Source organism: Hevea brasiliensis, chromosome 7 (genome assembly GCF_030052815.1).
Source record: "Hevea brasiliensis isolate MT/VB/25A 57/8 chromosome 7, ASM3005281v1, whole genome shotgun sequence".
In the NCBI taxonomy this organism is placed as follows: domain Eukaryota; kingdom Viridiplantae; phylum Streptophyta; class Magnoliopsida; order Malpighiales; family Euphorbiaceae; genus Hevea; species Hevea brasiliensis.
In genome coordinates, this window is record NC_079499.1 from 15,804,070 (window position 1) to 15,823,055 (window position 18,986).

General features: G+C 33.4%; 1 pseudogene; it reads left to right on the plus strand.

Annotated features, from left to right (window-relative positions):
- LOC110663177 (aconitate hydratase, cytoplasmic-like) overlaps positions 1–14,608 on the plus strand; it is a 73,850-nt pseudogene extending 59,242 nt beyond the window's left edge.
- Positions 14,609–18,986: the final 4,378 nt, after the last annotated feature.

Below are 18,986 nucleotides of genomic sequence, written 5' to 3' on the forward strand. Positions count from 1 at the left end.
GGTACAAATAAAAGTTATTATATGTTATTAATATATTAATTATTTTATTATTTTAAAAATAATTTTAAGATTTGAAATTTATTATTATTTATTATACATATGATTAATTGTAATATTTAATTATTAACACTTATTAGCTCAATGATTAAGAACAATATGTTAATTAGAAACTTTAATCACATATACAATTAGATTTAAAGAAAAATCCAATTTCATTATTTTAATACATACAAATATATTATAATATATATACTTTTAATATTTAACTCTTTGTAGTCTAAACACATTTAACACATTATACAATATTTTCCTATATAGTTTATTTAGTTATTAGGGATTACATAATTGAGAATTAAAATTTATATTATGTAATTCAAATCTTAACTTTAAATGAGATAAACATACATAAAGAGAAATTGTAGTGGTTAACTCAAATCTTAACCTTTTAAATGTTCAAGGTCCAGAGAGAGTAATAGTAATGGTTAGATATCTTGGTGTTAAACTTAAATCATAATCTTATAATGGTTGAAAGTTTAGAGAGAGAGAGAGAGAGTAGTAGTAGTAGTTAGATAATCTAGTGTTAAACTCATAGTTATTAAGGGCATGCCCTAAGTGGCTGAGGTTTACCAAGGCGCAAGGTGCGCCTCAATTACACCAGGAGAAGAAACCCATCTTTTAGGTCTATTTAACCAGTAGCCAGACCATCGGGGAAAAAGAAGTGAAGAAGAAGAAGAAGAGCTCCAGCTGCTGCTACACCAGGCAAAGAAACCAATTTTTCTTTTTCTTCTTCTTTTTTTTTTTTTTTTTCTTCTTGCTTTTTTGCTTCTTCTTGAAGACGTGATCTGGCCTTTTTCTTTTCTTGCTTCTGTCTTGAAGAAGTGATCTTGCTCCTTTGCTTTTCTTTCTGCTTCTCTCTTGAAGATGTGATCCTCTGCTCTTGTTCTTTTTTTTGCTAAGTAAAGAGATATTCTGTTTTTCTTTTTCTTTTTTCTGCAGTGTAGGGTTTTAATGATAACATGCAAAGTGCCAAGTGTACTTTTCTTCAGTAAATGATAGTGGGTTGATGTTATTAAGGTTTTTTTTTTTAATGTATTTTTCATAAATTAACTATTAAATGTAATTTTTTTTTATATTGAATATATAATTATTCATAATAACTTTATAAGATTCAATTTAAATAATTTTAAATTATGTTTAGTAAGATATTATTAAATTAAATATATAGTAAAAATTAAAATTTTAATACAATAAAAATATTAATATTATCATTTTAATATTATATTTGATTAAAAATAAAATTAATATAATGTATTTTAATGATAATTTTTCACTCATACAAGTCAAAGAAAAAAAAATAATATATTACATATAAAAATATATGTAATTAATATTATATTAATTAAATTTATAGTGCTAATGTAATTTATTTTTATATATATATATTTTTTATTTTGCGCTTCACCTCGATTAGGTGCACACCTTGAGCCTTTAATAATTATGGTTAAACTTAAACTTTAAACCTTTTAAAGGTTCAAAGTTTAAAGAGAGAGAGAGAGAGAGAGAGAGAGAGAGAGTTTTAGATAGTTTACTGTTAAATTTAAACCTTAAACCCTTTAAAGGTTCAAAATTTAGGAGAGAGATGGTAATAGTAATAGAGAGTATTGTTTAGTGTTAAATTTAAACCTTGAACCTTTTAAAGGTTCAAAGTTTAGAGAGAGAGAGAGAGAGAGAGTAATAGGAATAGATAGATAGTGTTAAACTTGAACTTTAAACCATTTAGTTTACTATTAAATTTAAAACTTGAACCCTTTAAAGGTTCAAAATTTAGGAGAGAGATAGTAATAGTAATAGAGAGAAGGTTTAAAGTTTAGAGTTTAACACTATCTATCTGTTCCTATTACTCTCTCTCTCTCTCTCTCTCTCTAAACTTTGAACCTTTAAAAGGTTTAAGGTTTAAATTTAACACTAAACAATACTCTCTATAAACTTGAGCTTTAAAGATTTAAAATTTAGAGAGAGAGAGAGAGTAATAGGAATAGATAGATAGTGTTAAACTCTAACTTTAAACCTTTAAACTTCAAGTTTATAGAGAGTATTGTTTAGTGTTAAATTTAAATTTTGAACCTTTTAAAGGTTCAAAGTTTAGAGAGAGAGAGAAAGAGAGTAATAGGAATAGATAGATAGTGTTAAACTCTAGTCTATTCCTATTACTCTCTCTCTCTCTCTCTCTCTCGCTCTAAACTTTGAACCTTTAAAAGGTTCAAGGTTTAAATTTAACACTAAACAATATTATCTATAAACTTGAACTTTAAAGGTTTAAAGTTTAGGGTTTAACACTATCTATCTATTCCTATTACTCTCTCTCTCTCTCTCTAAACTTTGAACCTTTAAAAGTTTAATGTTTAAATTTAACACTAAACAATACTCTCTATAAACTTGAACTTTAAACCATTTGAATGTGTAAAGTTTAGAGTGCATGTGTATGTATTTTAAAGGTTTATTGTTCAAATCTCATCATCTTAACGTTATGTAGTTTTGATTTATTTAATTCTTGTTTTTGTGTAAATTTATTTAGTAACTTAATATGAATAAAATGATTATTATTAATTTTTTACATAAAATTTAATTATTATATATTATTTTATGTACTTAATATATTAATTTATTCATATATAATTACAAGTTTATTATTTATAATAAATAACATAACCCTTTTAGTTATGTTGCATACTCTAATCATCTAATAAACATTAAATATAAATGTCATGTTTTACTTTATGGTTAAATATTTTTATTCAATTTTATTTTTCATAAATAATTTAAATATGTTCTTATAATTCAAATATATATTGAAAAATTATAAAAAAAAAATTATCATCTAACATGTTAACTTTATTAAAATAACTTAATTTTCATGTAAAATAAAATTTAAATATAAAATTTAAATTATAAATAATTATATTTTGTATGACTTAATAATATAATAATTTTTAATAATACTCCACTCAACTCAACAAAGTCTTTATCCCAAAAATTTGGGATCGGCTATATGATATGAACTCAAATAGGACCACCCAACGTTTATATCATTTGAATCCATATCATAAGGTGTGACAAAATTTTTACGCTGGTTGTCACCTATCGCAACCTTTCTCCTTTATTCGGGTTTGGGACCGGCTAAGCGCAAACTACTTGGGCGGAGTTAATAATTTCTAATAATATTTATTAATATATTATTTTGTGAAGTAAATATAAATGAAATTAATATAATTGCAAAGTTAGGAAATACAATAATTAATATAAATAAACTTGTGAACAAGTTAGCTCATGAACCTATTTAATGAGTTCACTAGTTTTCTCATGAACATATTAAACGAGCTTGTTTATGAGCCTGCTCACAAGCTTGTAAACGAAAATACTAGTGAGTTTGAGCTTGGCTCATTAAAAAAAAGAACCAAACCGAGCCGAGTCTTAAGCAACTAACAAATAGTTTGGCTTGCTTATAGCCCTATAGAATCTAAATACTTGAATTGGTTGCATTTTGACACAAAAATCCGTCTAATCTAGCCTTCCCTCAATTCCTTTAATGATAGCAAAATTTACAATGAATATATTTTGTCTTACTTCTACTTAGCCAATTAGCCTAAAACCTTTACTCGCAGGAGTCCTTTGAACTCCAACTTTTTGTTAACTTTTTCATCAATTCTATCTTCTAAGACAACATTTTCCATCATAGGGGATTTTAATATGTCTCCAAATCACACAAGTATTTAAAGACATTTTTATACTTCTTTGTCTTTTTTGTTTTATTCTCTTTTGCTCATTCTTTTATGTTTGGGTAATTATTACATTTGGTCACTCAACTTTACAAGTGTTTTCATAAAAGTCACTAAACTTTAGTTTTTTTCATAAAACTCATTGAATTTCAATTTAATTTTATAATATTCACTGTGACCATTAATTAAAAGTTTTTATATTAATCTGCTGATTTGTCAACTATTTTACTAATAAAATTACTTAACTAGTAATTGCTGGTGGAGAAAAAACAAAGAAAGGGAAGGGGTTTGACGGCGAGGGAGTAGCTGGATGCATTTTATGCACCTTTTTTTTAAGAAACTTGTAGAAAGAGATGATTCTCATTGATTTCAATTAATCTGTACATGGGTATATATATACAATTGATTCCTATAATTGTGTTCTACTAATTAGGAAGAAATCCTAAATAAGAAATCCTAAATAGGAATACAGAATACAAAATATACAGAGAAATAATATAGTGATTGACTTTCCATAACATAGTGATTGACTTTCCATAACACTCCCCCTCAAGTTGGAGCATAGATGTTAATCATGCCCAACTTGTTACAAATGTAGTCAATTCTAGCTCCATTCAGAGCTTTTGTGAAAATATCTCCTAACTGCTCTCCAGTTTTGATGTGTCCTGTTGAGATGATCTGTTGTTGAATCTTTTCACGAATAAAGTGACAATCAATCTCAATATGTTTGATCCGCTCATGAAACACCGGATTAGAAGCAATATGAAGAGCAGCTTGATTATCATACTACAATTTCGCAGGCAGGAAGGTCTTAAAACCTGTCTCATCTAGTAATTGAAGTATCCACATTACCTCACATACTGATTGTGCCATGGCTCTGTATTTGGATTCAGCACTAGATCGAGAAACTACACTCTGCTTCTTGCTTCTCCAAGACACCAAATTTCCTCCAATAAAAACACAATATCTAGTAGTTGACCTCCTGTCAACCTTAGATCCAGCCCAGTCGGCATCTGAAAAACATTCAACATTCAAATGCCCATGATTACCATATAGCAAACCTCTTCCTGGAGCGCCCTTCAGATAACACAAGATTTGTTCCAAGGCTTTCCAATGAGCAACAGTTGGGGAAGACATAAACTGACTTACCACACCAACGGCATAAGCAATATCAGGACGAGTGACTGTAAGGTAGTTCAGTTTTCCTACCAATCTCCTGTATCTCTCTGGATCTTCAAACAACTCACTATCCCCTGCTAACAATTGTAAAGTTGGAGTCATTGGTGCGCTTCAAGGCTTAGCACCTAATTTTCCTGTCTCTGTCAATAGATCGAGGACATATTTTCTTTGAGACAAGAAAATACCCTTCTTACTTCTCATAACTTCGATACCCAAGAAATATTTTAACAATCCCAAGTCTTTGGTCTGAAACTGAGTTTGGAGGAAGGTTTTAAGAGATGAAATACCTGCAGAGTCACTCCCAGTGATGACAATGTCATCCACATAGACTACTAAGAGAATTAGACCAGCCTCAGATTGCCTATAAAATACTGAGTGATCACACTTACTCTTTTGCATACCAAATTCCTGTACTGTTTCATTGAATCTCCCAAACCATGTCCTAGGACTTTGTTTCAAGCCATAAAGAGACTTCCGAAGCCTACAAACTTTACCCAACTCCCCCTGAGCAACAAACCCAGGTGGTTGCTCCATATACACCTCCTCCTGAAGATCACCATGAAGGAAAGCATTCTTGATATCCAATTGATGCAGGGGCCAATCATATGTAGCTACTAAAGAGATAAACAAGCGAATAGAAGTAAGTTTAGCTACAGGAGAAAAAGTATCAGAGTAATCAACCCCATATGTCTGAGCATATCCTTTTGCTACAAGACGTGCTTTTAATCTAGCCACAGAACCATCAGGATTTACTTTTACTGTATATACCCATTTGCAACCAATAGCTTTCTTACCAGTGGGCAAAGGCAATAGTTCCCATGTACCATTAGCATCTAAAGCCTCCATTTCCTCTTTCATAGCATCACACCAGCCAGGATGAGACAGTGCCTCATCAACAGTATTAGGGATAGGAACAGAGTCTAAAGAAGTAACAAAACACCGAAAACAAGAAGACAATTGATTATAAGAAACAAAAGAAGAGATAGGGTAAGTACATGAACGTTTACCTTTACGAAGAGCAATGGATAAGTCTAGATCAGAATCATGATCGATGAGTGCAGGATCTCCCAACGAAGTAGCTGGTGGAGGATCTGAGTCAGGAATCTCCAATCTCCTGGAATAAACATGAACAACGGGAGGTCGAGTAGGTCTAGAGACAGAAGGAACAGGCTGTGGGAGAGGACTAGACATTGGTTGGACAGTATATATTAAGAGATCATCCTTCTCCCCTTGACTCTCATACACAGATGATGGAGGAAAAAATAGAGTGGACTCAAAAAATGTGACATCTGCAGAAACAAGATAACGATTAAGAGTAGGAGAGAAACAACGGTACCCTTTTTGGAGCCGGGAGTACCCAAGGAAGACACAGTTGAGAGATTTTGGATCCAATTTAGTAACCTGTGGACGAACATCACGCACAAAACAGGTACAATAAAAAATACGGGGTTCAATAGGGAACAAAGATTTTGTAGGAAACAAAGTAGTATAAGAAATATCCCCATTAAGGACAGAAGACGGCATACGATTGATCAAAAAACATGCCGTAGAAACTGCATCCGCCCAAAAGTGTTTAGGTACTTTCATCTGAAAAAGAAGAGCACGAGTTACCTCAAGAAGATGACGATTTTTTCTTTCGGCCACGCCATTTTGGGATGGGGTATCCACACAGGAAGACTGATGAAGAATGACATTTTGTGTCATATAAGGCTGAAATTGTGCTGAAAAGTATTCTTTGGCATTGTCACTTCTTAATATGCGCACAGAAATATTAAATTGAGTTTTGATTTCATTACAAAAGGAACAAAAGATAGAAAACAACTCAGAACGATTCTTCATTAAATATAACCAGGTAACACGAGAGTAATCATCAACAAAAGTAACAAAATAACGAAATCCAGTTTTAGATGTAACAGAATAAGGACCCCAAACATCAGAATGAACTAACTCAAAAGGAGATGAAGCCCGTTTATTGACTCTAGACACAGAAGGCAAACGATGATGTTTTGCAAACTGACACGACTCACATTCTAGTACTGATAAAGACTGAAATTGAGGACACAACTTCTTCATGGTAGACAAAGAAGGATGACCCAATCTACAATGAGCTTCAAGAGGTGTTAAGGTACTAGAGCAAACAAGCGACCGCGGTACATGATTTTCCAGAATGTAGAGACCACCGGACTCGCGTCCTCTACCAATAATCTGCTTCGTCGTAAGATCCTGAAACAAATACTGGTCAGGAAAAAAGGAAACAGAACAATTTAAGGTACGAGTAAGTTTACTAACAGAAAGTAGATTAAAAGAGAATTTTGGTAGACACAAAACAGAAGACAAAGAAATTGACGAAGTCGGGTTGTGATTCAACCCATGACACAAGAAGTAGGACCATCAGCTAAAGTAACAGTAGAGGAAGTGAGATTAGACTGAAAAGCAGATAGAAGACTAGAATTACCTATCATGTGATCTGTCGCACCAGAATCAATAACCCATTTGGATGAAGAAGACAAAAGGCATGTAGTGGATTTAACTGACTCAGCAATCGCAGTGACAGGGGAACTGGTAGGCTTTAGAGATGCCTGATACTGGGAAAATTGTGCAAAATCTTCTGCAGATACCAAAATAGTTTTCTCAGAGGAAGATACTGTAGAATTCTCTGATGCCATATTTGCCATCTGTGATCGCTGATTTTTTCTCTGAAGTTGCGGACAATTATATTTTGTATGGCCAGGCTCATGGCAATAATAACAAATGACTCATCTTGAGTCTTGATTAGAACTAGCCTCTTCATTACGCTGATTACTTCTGTTGCCTGTAATTCCTCCTCTACTTCCTCTTCTATTACCCTGTTGTCCATTTGGATTACGGCTAATAAGAGCACTACTGGCAGGCTGTGAAGATTGAGTACTCTCTGTACGAATGACTCGTGTGAACGTTTCATGCAAAGAGGAAATCTCAGAACTGGAGAGGATCTGAGATTTAGCAGTCTCATACTCTGAAGGAAGGCCTGCAAGAAAACTCATAACAGCCAGTTGCTCCTATTGGGCCTGCTGAACTTTCACATCAGGACTAAAAGGCAACAATACATTAAGTTCCTTATATACCCGTTTAAAATCCATAAAATAAGCCGTGAGAGACTTATCCTCTTTCTCAGCACGGTAGAATGCCTTACAAACATCATAAATACGGGAGATATTCCCTTTACCAGAATACAGAAAATCTAAGTAATTCATCAATTCCTTAACAAATTCACAGTGATTAATTAAACTAATTACCTCACTATGAATCGAGTTCCAAAGCTGCAAAAATAACCGAGCATCCTCCCTTAGCCAACTTTGTCGTGTATCATCAGTGGGTGGATCTTTAGTAAGGTGATCATCCTTATCAATGCTACGCAAATAGACCCTAACAGTCTTACTCCACTCCAGGTAATTCGAACTATTAAGTTTGTGTTCCGTGATTTTAGTTATCACCGGAATCACATCAGAAATAACATTCTTATTGTCTGCCATTTGTTGAGACAAATAAAACTAACCGAAACGCTAATCCAAAGTGCTTATAGCAGCAAAATAACCCAAAATCACAAATCAAGCAAATACCAAAATAGGATCTGAGAGCCAAACCTCAGAGGTCCTTTAATGGTTATACTGGATCAGGCAACAGCACACAGTGGTGGAATGAGGGGGTTGAGACGACGCTGGCGATGTTGATCGGGGTTGAAATGGCCGGTCGGCGGCCAAGGTCTCTCCTGAGCTAGGTAGTGAGAACAAATAGTCACCCTAGATTGATGACCTGCTCTGATACCATGTAGAAAGAGATGATTCTCATTGATTTCAATTAATCTGTACATGGGTATATATATACAATTGATTCCTATAATTGTGTTCTACTAATTAGGAAGAAATCCTAAATAGGAATACAGAATACAAAATATACAGAAAAATAATATAGTGATTGACTTTCCATAACATAGTGATTGACTTTCCATAACAAAACTAATAAAATATGGTAATTTTATTTGTAAAATAGTTGACAGGTTAACATTTTAATTTTCGGTTACATTGATTTTTATAAAATTAAATTAAAATTAAGTGGGTTATATGAAAGGAATTAAAGTTCAATGACTTTTATGAAACACTAATAAAGTTGAGTGACCACGTGTGATATTTACTCTTTATATTTTGGTCCTGTGCTCTAGTGTTATTTAATACTCCACAAAATATGAGAGAGAGAGAGAGTGAGAGAGAGAGAGAGAGAGAGAGAGACTTGATTCCTTGTAAGTCCAATACATCCAATACATCTTTTTTAATCATCTGGCTCACTTCTACTCTCTGAATTCATTTGGTCTTTGTGCTTAATTTTAGTTTCTAATTTTGCTAATCTTTGACATTGACAGCCCATGAGCATGGTGTTGCCTGGTGTTGTTGGTTTCAAGTTATCTGGAAAATTACGCAATGGTGTCACAGCTACTGACTTGGTTTTGACCGTTACACAAATGCTGAGAAAGCATGGTGTTGTTGGCAAATTTGTTGAGTTTTATGGTACTTCTTATTCTCATCGTCCGTAATTGAATTATCTGTCAATCACTGTGGTAAAGATTTTCATGTCTGTATGTTCTTGCAGGGGATGGTATGGGTGAGCTGTCATTGGCTGATAGGGCCACTATAGCTAACATGTCTCCCGAGTATGGTGCAACCATGGGATTCTTCCCTGTGGATCATGTTACTTTACAATATCTAAAATTGACTGGAAGAAGCGATGAAACTGTGAGTACATCACACCTTTACATGTATTTCTTGCAATTTTGCATTTTAAAATGAGGTTATATAGTTTTTTTTTTAGTTGGCAATGATAGAAGCATATCTTCGTGCAAATAGGATGTTCGTTGACTATAATGAGGTAACATATTTTATTCTTCTTCATATGTGTCCTGTCTCCTGTTATCGCACTCTATGTATTCAATGCAAGCTGCAGTATTATCTCATTTTTTCTATTGAACTTTTTTCCTGTGCTAATAATTTCAGCCCCAACAAGAAAGAGTGTACTCATCATATCTACAATTGAACCTTGCCGATGTTGAACCATGTATTTCTGGACCAAAGAGGTGTGTACTTTGTACTTGCATAAACGCATTCATCAGTACTGCCTGATACTCTAATTCTATGTTTTCTTCTTCAATATCAAGCATGGGTTCTTTTTCTAAGATTGCTGCATATGCATTTCTAGCCCTAATTCTTTGCAGACCTCATGATCGTGTTCCTTTAACTAATTAACTAATTTGCTCCCTTTTTTTTTTTTGGATATATTTAATCAAAATTTTATGCCTTTTTTTTAGTTTTTATTTAGCTGATAAATCGAATCAAGTATGTGGACATAACACATTTATGGTGTAGGTTGGTTTTATGACAAATGAATGTGAATTGTGAAATTGATTTCAAATTTTACACATGAACGATATGCTGCATTATTTTTGACTGGGTGTATAATATTGAGTTTTTAAGTAAATAGCAGGATTCTGACCTACCTGGACTAAACATTCTAAATAAAATTTGTACTTGTGATTCCATCCATCATCCATGTGCCTTGATTCATCTTGTTATTGCATTTCTGTTAATTATGTAACATTCTTCCCAAGTTCTTCTGATATTGCAGGGCTTTGCTGTTCCAAAAGAAGCACAAGACAAGGTGGCAAAGTTCTCATTCCATGGAAAACCAGCAGAGCTGAAGCATCGGAGTGTGGTGATTGCTGCGATCACAAGCTGCACAAATACATCAAATCCCACTGTCATGCTTGCGGCTGGTCTTGTTGCACAAAAGGCTTGTTAACTTGGTTTGCAGGTTAGGCATGCTCAGATTTTTTTTTTGACTTAGATTATTTAATGCCATGCAGACATGCATTTTCTTCTCCCTGAAAGGAAAAAATGGAGGATGGCATGGATAATTTTTTTGACCCGTGTTTCATCTGTAAGAATGTGACCAGCACCACCGTATTTACACTTCTTGATCATGGCTGTGTAAATGATTCTTCATCAGGTCAAGCCATGGATAAAGACAAGTCTTGCCCCTGGTTCTGGAGTTGTTACAAAATATTTGCACTGGAGGTATTGCTTGTGATTTATTTAACTTTTACATAGGAGTTGCTGTACTTTGCTGTAATTACTTTGTTCTACAGTTGTGGTTGATATGTGAACTGATTTTTTGTTTGCATGGTGCAGTGGGCTGCAGAAATATTTGGATCAACTGGGCTTCAACATTGTTGGATATGGCTGCACAACGTGCATTGGGAATTCTGGTGAATTGGATGAAACAGTTGCTTCCGCTATCTCAGAGAATGGTAATTTTGAAATTTGTCGGAGTGTCTATGTAAATAAGTGAATAATACACAATGGTTCAAGCCATATAGCTCAAGCTTTAGCGTATTTGGGGTGTCCATATTTTTCCTTTGGCTTATATATATATATTTTTTTTTTGTTTTTTCTCCTCCTCTTGCTGACATTATAGCCTCTGCTGTGCTCTCTGGTAACCGGAATTTTGAAGGTCGGGTTCATGCCTTGACAAGAGCCAATTACCTTGCTTCACCTCCTTTGGTGGTTGCTTATGCTCTTGCTGGCACGGTATGCTTACTATTTATTTTTTCTTCATATTCTGCGTCTTTGCATTAAGGAATGCTTGTTTATTATTATATTCTGTTTTATAACCGTCAATATTCAAATGTGTGTTGTGACATGAGATTTGAGATCCTAGGAGGATAGGCTCCTAGCCTAATTTTCCACCATTACCTAATTTCATGACCATTCTGCATCATGGTTGCCATATGAGGACTGAAATTGTGCATACTGGTTGGAGTGATAAAATCCCCTTCATTGTTATATCATGCCTATCATATCAAGAAATTGACATGCAATGATTTTCCAGGTTGACATTGACTTTGACAAGGAGCCAATTGGAACTGGGAAGGATGGTAAAAATATCTATTTCAAGGATATCTGGCCAACTGCAGAAGAAATTGCAAAGGTAGAAACTCTCAAAGTTGCATTCTCACATATAGTTTCATGTCCTTATATATAACTGCCGGTATGAAATGACTTGAGATGGCATACCATGTAGGTTGTGCAATCTAATGTGTTACCTGATATGTTCAAAGCCACTTATGAGGCTATCACAAAGGGTAATCCAACGTGGAATCGGTTAACTGTACCAGCTACAACTTCATATTCATGGGATCCTAACTCAACCTACATTCATGAGCCTCCATACTTCAAGAACATGACCCTCAATCTTCCTGGAGCACATGGAGTGAACGATGCTTACTGTTTGCTAAACTTTGGCGATAGTATCACAACAGATCACATTTCTCCAGCAGGAAGCATCCACAAGGACAGTCCCGCTGCCAAGTACCTCTTTGAAAGAGTGGTAGACCGTAAGGACATTAACTTGTATGGAAGTCGACGTGGAAATAATGAAGTGATGGCTAGGGGAACTTTTGCTAATATTCGCCTTGTTAACAAACTTTTGAATGGAGAAGTAGGACCAAAGACAGTTCATATTCCTAGGGGAGAGAAACTCTATGTGTTTGATGCGGCAACGGTAAGTCTTTTTCTACTATATCCTGTACATTTTCCCATCATCACTTGTTTCTTTTTTATTAAAGTTTTGCTTCCCTTAGATAATATTAATTGTAGAGAGAGAATATTAATTGAAGAGTTCTTTCTTTTTCTTTCATTCTTTTCTTTTGGGAGGGAGTTGGGGGTTATTAAAAATGAAACAAATCATGATTCCTCGCTGGATGCTCAATTCCAAGGCTTAAATGTAAAAAGATATGATAGATATTTATAAAAATACTTTTTGTGTGTATTAGAATGATTTTCTTAATAGATATGTTAGTTCCATTACTAAGTAAATTGATGGCATGGCATCATGAAATTGCAGCAATATCTTTTGAATTGAAATTGGATTAATTATAAAACATGATGCAGTTTTCGGATTTGAAAATTCCCTGTGATATCAATGCCAAAATGTCCTTTTCTGGAAGACACGTTGATTAGGGTTTATTGCTTAATTTATTTTTGACTGAATACTCTTTTCTTCAAGAAATATTAACTAGGGTTTTTTTACTTTCGATTGCTAACTCTTGGTAATCATTCTAATGTTTCAGAGGTACAAGACTGCTGGACATGACACCATTATTTTGGCTTGAGCTGATTATGGAAGTGGAAGCTCCAGAGATTGGGCTGCCAAGGGTTATTGGTGGGTCTTATGATTTCTGTTTAATTAACTTTTTAACTTGCATTTGATTTCAGTTTAATTTTGGATGTGTGGCTTTGTAGTGTTTCCTGATTTACTTCTTTTTTTAAAAAAATTTTTTTTTTTACAGGGAGTTAAAGCTGCGATTGCTAAAAGTTTTGAGAGAATTCATCGCAGTAATTTGGTGGGAATGGGAATTATTCCACTTTGTTTCAAGCCTGGTCAGGATGCAGATACACTAGGGTTGAGTGGTCATGAGCGGTATACCATTGACCTCCCAAGCAACATCAGTGACATAAGGCCTGGCCAAGATGTAACTGTCACCACTGATAATGGAAAGTCTTTCAACTGCACAGTTCGCTTTGACACTGAGGCAAGTCCCACTGTTTCTTTACCCTTGTAATTCTTCAAAAGTGAGTTTGATATTTTGGAAATGTGGGTGTGGAATTGCCGAATGCTACTTTGTGTTTTGGAAATCAAGGAAATTCATTTGGAAACAAACAGTGCTGTTGACATGTGTTAGCAATTTGGATTGGGGGAATTGCTCCTTTTCTCGGAATATCATGTTGCATCTACTTGAAACTCTAGAGTTTCTGCACTTTAAGTAAACTGTGATCAACTGAAATGTCTATCAATACTAGAGCAAGTAATTAAAAGATGAAACCAATTGAATTTCCATTCACTGATACTGTCTTTTTCTATATCTTTTGCTTCTGCGAGAGTCATCCCATCGGTTTGGACCAGTGATGGTGTTAAATTTCCAATTGTATTACATAAATAGTTTAAGTGCCATGCAAGCCTTGGCGAGAGCTTAAGATAAAAAATTTACAATAGAACTACAAGAATGAATAGCTTTGTGCTGTGCAGACAAGTGCTGCAGATGTGTAATATTCTTCTATTTGACATGCATCATCACACTGGTATTGCAAGTTTTTTTTTTGGCCGGAGCTGCACTCCCCATGTCTTCCTTTGCCTCCAATCTGCATGTTTTTCTATTTGGCCTATAACTCTCCTTTTTTGTGGTTTTATATTATTTTGTGTCTGCTTATTAGGAATATGAGTTTGTATGGCAGTCCTTGTGGGTTAATGATATTTGACTTTCAATTGCAATTACAGGTGGAGTTGGCTTATTTAGGCATTTAGGCCATGGAGGCATTCTTCCATATTTTATCCGCAACCTGATGAAACAGTGAATCACTCGATCGTTGGCTGCTGACATTTTTCCATGAAATGAGTTCTTGGTTTTTCAATAATAGGAAGAAGAAATCCCTTTAATGGGACTAGCAATTTTTTAGCACTTTCTGGGGGAAAGGATTAGCAGTATAAATTATTTTTCTGTTTTGATGACTAGATGAATCCCAGTGAATCCATGATTATGGAAGTTTTAGTGTGCCATGGAAATTGGTAAATTCCTGTAAATTTTTTTTTTCCTTACAGCATTTTCCCCTTTTAGAGGAATACCTAATTAATCAATCTCTTTAAAATGCAAAAATAATTTTGCCCAATATAATTGAATATTTATTTTTGTAATAAAATTATAGATGATTAGTTTTGAAAAGATGTAAAACAATCAGCTATATGTAGCTCATATCTCACTCTCTTTTCTTTGCTCTTGTTCGACCTTTTTGTTTGAAGGAAGAAAAGAGGTTTGATTTCCTTTTATTGGTTGGGTATTAAAGATAATAGGGAAGAAAAAAACTTTCCAATTGCACTTTTTATCTCCTTCCGTTTTGGAAGGTAATCAAGTGGAGTGAGTGGAAATAAGTTGAATGAAATTTATGTTTTAAATGAGACATCCAAACAGTTGATAAAAAAAAAAAAAAAAAAAACAGTAAAGAAATGTAACTTGACTTGTTATGCACTTCATAGCATTTCACTCCTGCTCCAAGGAAAAAAGCCTTCAAAATGGTCGAAATAATTTTATATTACTCTTCAATTATTGATGAACTAAAATAAAATAGCTAAGGTGCATTAATTTTGTTTTTCCAAGTTAAATTAACCGCATAACATTCTAATCAAACATGAGAGCACCGTTTCAAAGAAGAAAATGGAGCAATATTACCATATTTGGTAGAAACATGTGTTTAAGATATTATTAAGTCAAGTAAGAGAAAAGAAGAGCTAAATAATTGTAGCAAATCAGTTAGTTGATATTATTTTAGCTTGATTGTAATAAATTTTTGTTAGCCAATTTCAATTTTAGTTAGCTATTTTCAGTAGTTAGTTTCAATCTATTAGATAAGTGAAAGCTGGTAATTACTTTAATTTTTCTCTTTTGCTTTAATAAATAAACTGAATTGTTCTATTATATGAAGAGTAAATAACACTTTTCTCTTATACTTACTTTCATATTATGGTATTAGGGCTATGATCCAAAGTGTAGTTTTTCTTTTTTTAGTTTTAAGTCAATTTTAGCTCACCAGATTTTAGATGAATCTTCTGTCCATAGGGTGATTGATGAAATATCATAGTTGAATCTTCCTAAAGCACAAATTCACAACCTTATGCCTCTTTCAAGTGATCAAATAGTCATCAATTCTTCTAGACCTATCAAATTAGAACTCTCCACAAGTGAATGTTGTAGGTATACCTTTTTTCATTCTATCTACATCATCTCCATCTAGGTCAAATAGTTTACTCCATGATAATTATCTCAAACCCAATTAGGTTGTAGATATGGGTGCTACTGATCATATTGTGTCATAGCTTTTTGTTTTCTAGTTGTTTTGTTGTTTCTAATTCTTTTGTGTCTTTATTGAATGGAAACAGAGTTCAGGCTATTACTGTTGGATTAGTTAAAATCAGTCCATCTCTTGTCTTTTGTGATGTGCTTCTTGTTCCTTCTTTCAGTCTTAATTTGTTGCCAGTCAATTAATTGGTTAAGACCTAAGAAGTTTGCTACATAACTCTATCCAATTATTTTTTTATCCAGACTTTTTCTTCCTGGAAACGATTGGGTTAGCTAAACTAAAAGATGGTCATTTCTTCTTAATGCAACATCATCAGTTTGTCTCAAGTTCCTATTCATCTATTTCTTATGTTGTTTCCTTTGATGTCTGGCATTGTAGATTAGGAAACCCAGGTGATGATAGAATTTCAGTGTTGCAATCTCTATTTTCTTGTACATCTTTTATTGATCATTTGCTATGTGATACTTATCCAAAAGCTAAGTAAAGAAGACTACCTTTTCCTTAGCATGTTCCTAGTACTAGGTCATCATTTGAACTTGTTCATATGGATGTGTGGAGACCTTATTCTCATCCATATATTAATTGCAACCATTACTTTCTTACAATGGTTGATGATCACACCAAATGTATATAGCCTTTCTTATGAAATCAAAATGTGAAGTATCCTTACTTATTCCTTATTTTGTGTCAATTTGTGATAACTCAATTTCAATTCTCTATAAAAAAAAAAAAAAAGAATTGACAATGGGAATGAACCTTTTTTTACAATCCTTCTTTGCCTTCCATGGTATTTTATGTCACACCAGTTGTGTCTACACCCCATAGCAAAATGATACAATTGAAAGAAAATATATCAACACATCCTTAATGTTGCTAGAGCCTTGCATTTTCATTCTAAACTTCTAATTCATTCTTAGGGTCTTTCAATGCTGACAACTACCTATATTATAAACAAATTTTTTATGGCCAAATGTAAAAACAAATCTCCTTTTGAATTGATGTTTCACAAAGCACCTTCTTATCATTTTTTGAGGTCCTTTGGTTGTTTGTGTTTTTCTTCTAACCTAGTAGCTTATAGAAGTAAATTTGATTCTAGATCTAGAAAATGTATTTTTATAGGTTATCTTGTTGGTGTTGAAGGATATCTTCTCTATGATCTTGATACTAACATGTTTTGTTTCTAGAGATATTATCTTCCATGAGTTCATTTTTCCTTTCCAACAATCTTGTTCATCTTATTTGCCAAGTAATTGTACTAATGTTTCAAATGTGGTGTTAGTTATTATTCCTAACTTTTCTTTTCTTTCCAATTCATTTCCTTTAGATTTTAAACATTCTCATTTCATAATGGCAATGATAATCCTTCCTTACCTTCTATTTTTCCTAGCACCTGTGTTCCATTAGATCATGATTTTGTTCCTTCCTTACCTGTCTTTCCTTTAAGAAGAAGTTCTAGACTAACCAAGTTACTTGTATATCTTTATGACTATCACTTGTAATTATAGTCCACCCTTTCACCACACGCTTCATTTGCATCATGTAGTACTTCATATCTCATTCATCCTTATGTTTCGGATGATAGATTATCACCTCACTTTAGATCTTTTATACTTAATCTCTTCGTTAGTTAGGGAAATAATCTGCATGAATCGGATTTTTTAAGGACATATCAAGAGAGAATTGGATTTGGTTATGTTTCATCCACCTTTAAACCTTATACCTATAACTAACTATTCAATTTAATCATTGGAAAGAGGCCTATGAAATGAGAGCTTGATGCCTTAGAGACCAATAAGACATGGATTATCACTTTATTACCAAAAGGAGCTAAACTTATAGGGGTGCAAATGGGTTTATAAAGTTAAGTTCAAATCAAATGGTACCATAAAAAGGTACAAAGCTAGGCTTATTGCTAAGGGTTACACTCAGAGGGCTAGGTATAATTATAAAGAAACTTCTAGCCTTGTGGCTAAACATACTACTGTTAGAACATTTCTTACTTTTATTGTTATTTAAGGGTGGTATTTATCTCAATTAGTTGTAAATAATGCTCTGCTCAGTGGTGATATTCTAAAAGAAGTTTATATGGAGATACCTTTGGGTTATGAAGTTCATGGGAAGTATGCTGACAAGTCTAAATTGGTTTATAAACTTCAAAATTCATTTTATGAGCTGAAATAAGCCTTAAGGCAATGGAATATTAAGTTGATAGAGGGTTTATTGAAGGAAGGGTTTTGTCAATCCAAATTTGACTACTTTTTGTTTACTAAGTAGTTAAGAAGTGATTTCGTTGCACTTTTAGTCTATGTGGATGACATTATAATTGGTAGCAGCAGCAAGTTGTTAATTGATCAGTTGAAAATCAGCTTAAGTGCATATTTTAAATTGAAAGATCAATCTTCAATATTTCCTTACCTTAGAAATTGCTAGGTTTGTTAAAGGTATTACAACTTCCCAAAGAAAATTTATGATGGAAATGTTGGAGAGTATAGAGTTCTCAAAGCTAAGCTAAGTTTAGTTCCTGTAGAAGTAAACCTGAAACTTCTATATACTGAAGACAATCTTCTTGCAGATCCTATTGTTTGTAGATAATTGGTTGGTAAGTTGATGTATATTATCTTAACTAGGCCTGATATAGCATATGGGGTTCATGTTCTATCTTAATTCATAGATAAGCCTTCAGAGGTTTATACAAATGCAGAACGTAAATTGTTACATTTGTAACTCAAAACACTAATGGAATTTGGAAGAGATCTTTTCTTAATTTGAGAGGGAGAAACATTTCTCAATAGGATGGAGAATTATTTTCTATATTAGGTAGAACTCCTATTATAGTGTTATTCCTAAATTGAGTTAGATTCCTAATTAGATTAACATTGAAAGGATTAACATTATAAATAGAAGAGTTGGGAAAAGGTTTTTTGGTTTTTGCCCAAGGAAGAAGAGGCTTTTGCCTATTAAAGAGAGTGGCTTTCACCTATTGCAAAGAGACGCTCTTGGCCATTGAGAGAGAGTTTGGCCTAAGGTGGAGAAAGGTATAGTCTAGGAGTATAGTTTAATGCACACTTTGTGGTGTATAAGGTAGTTAAAGTAGTAT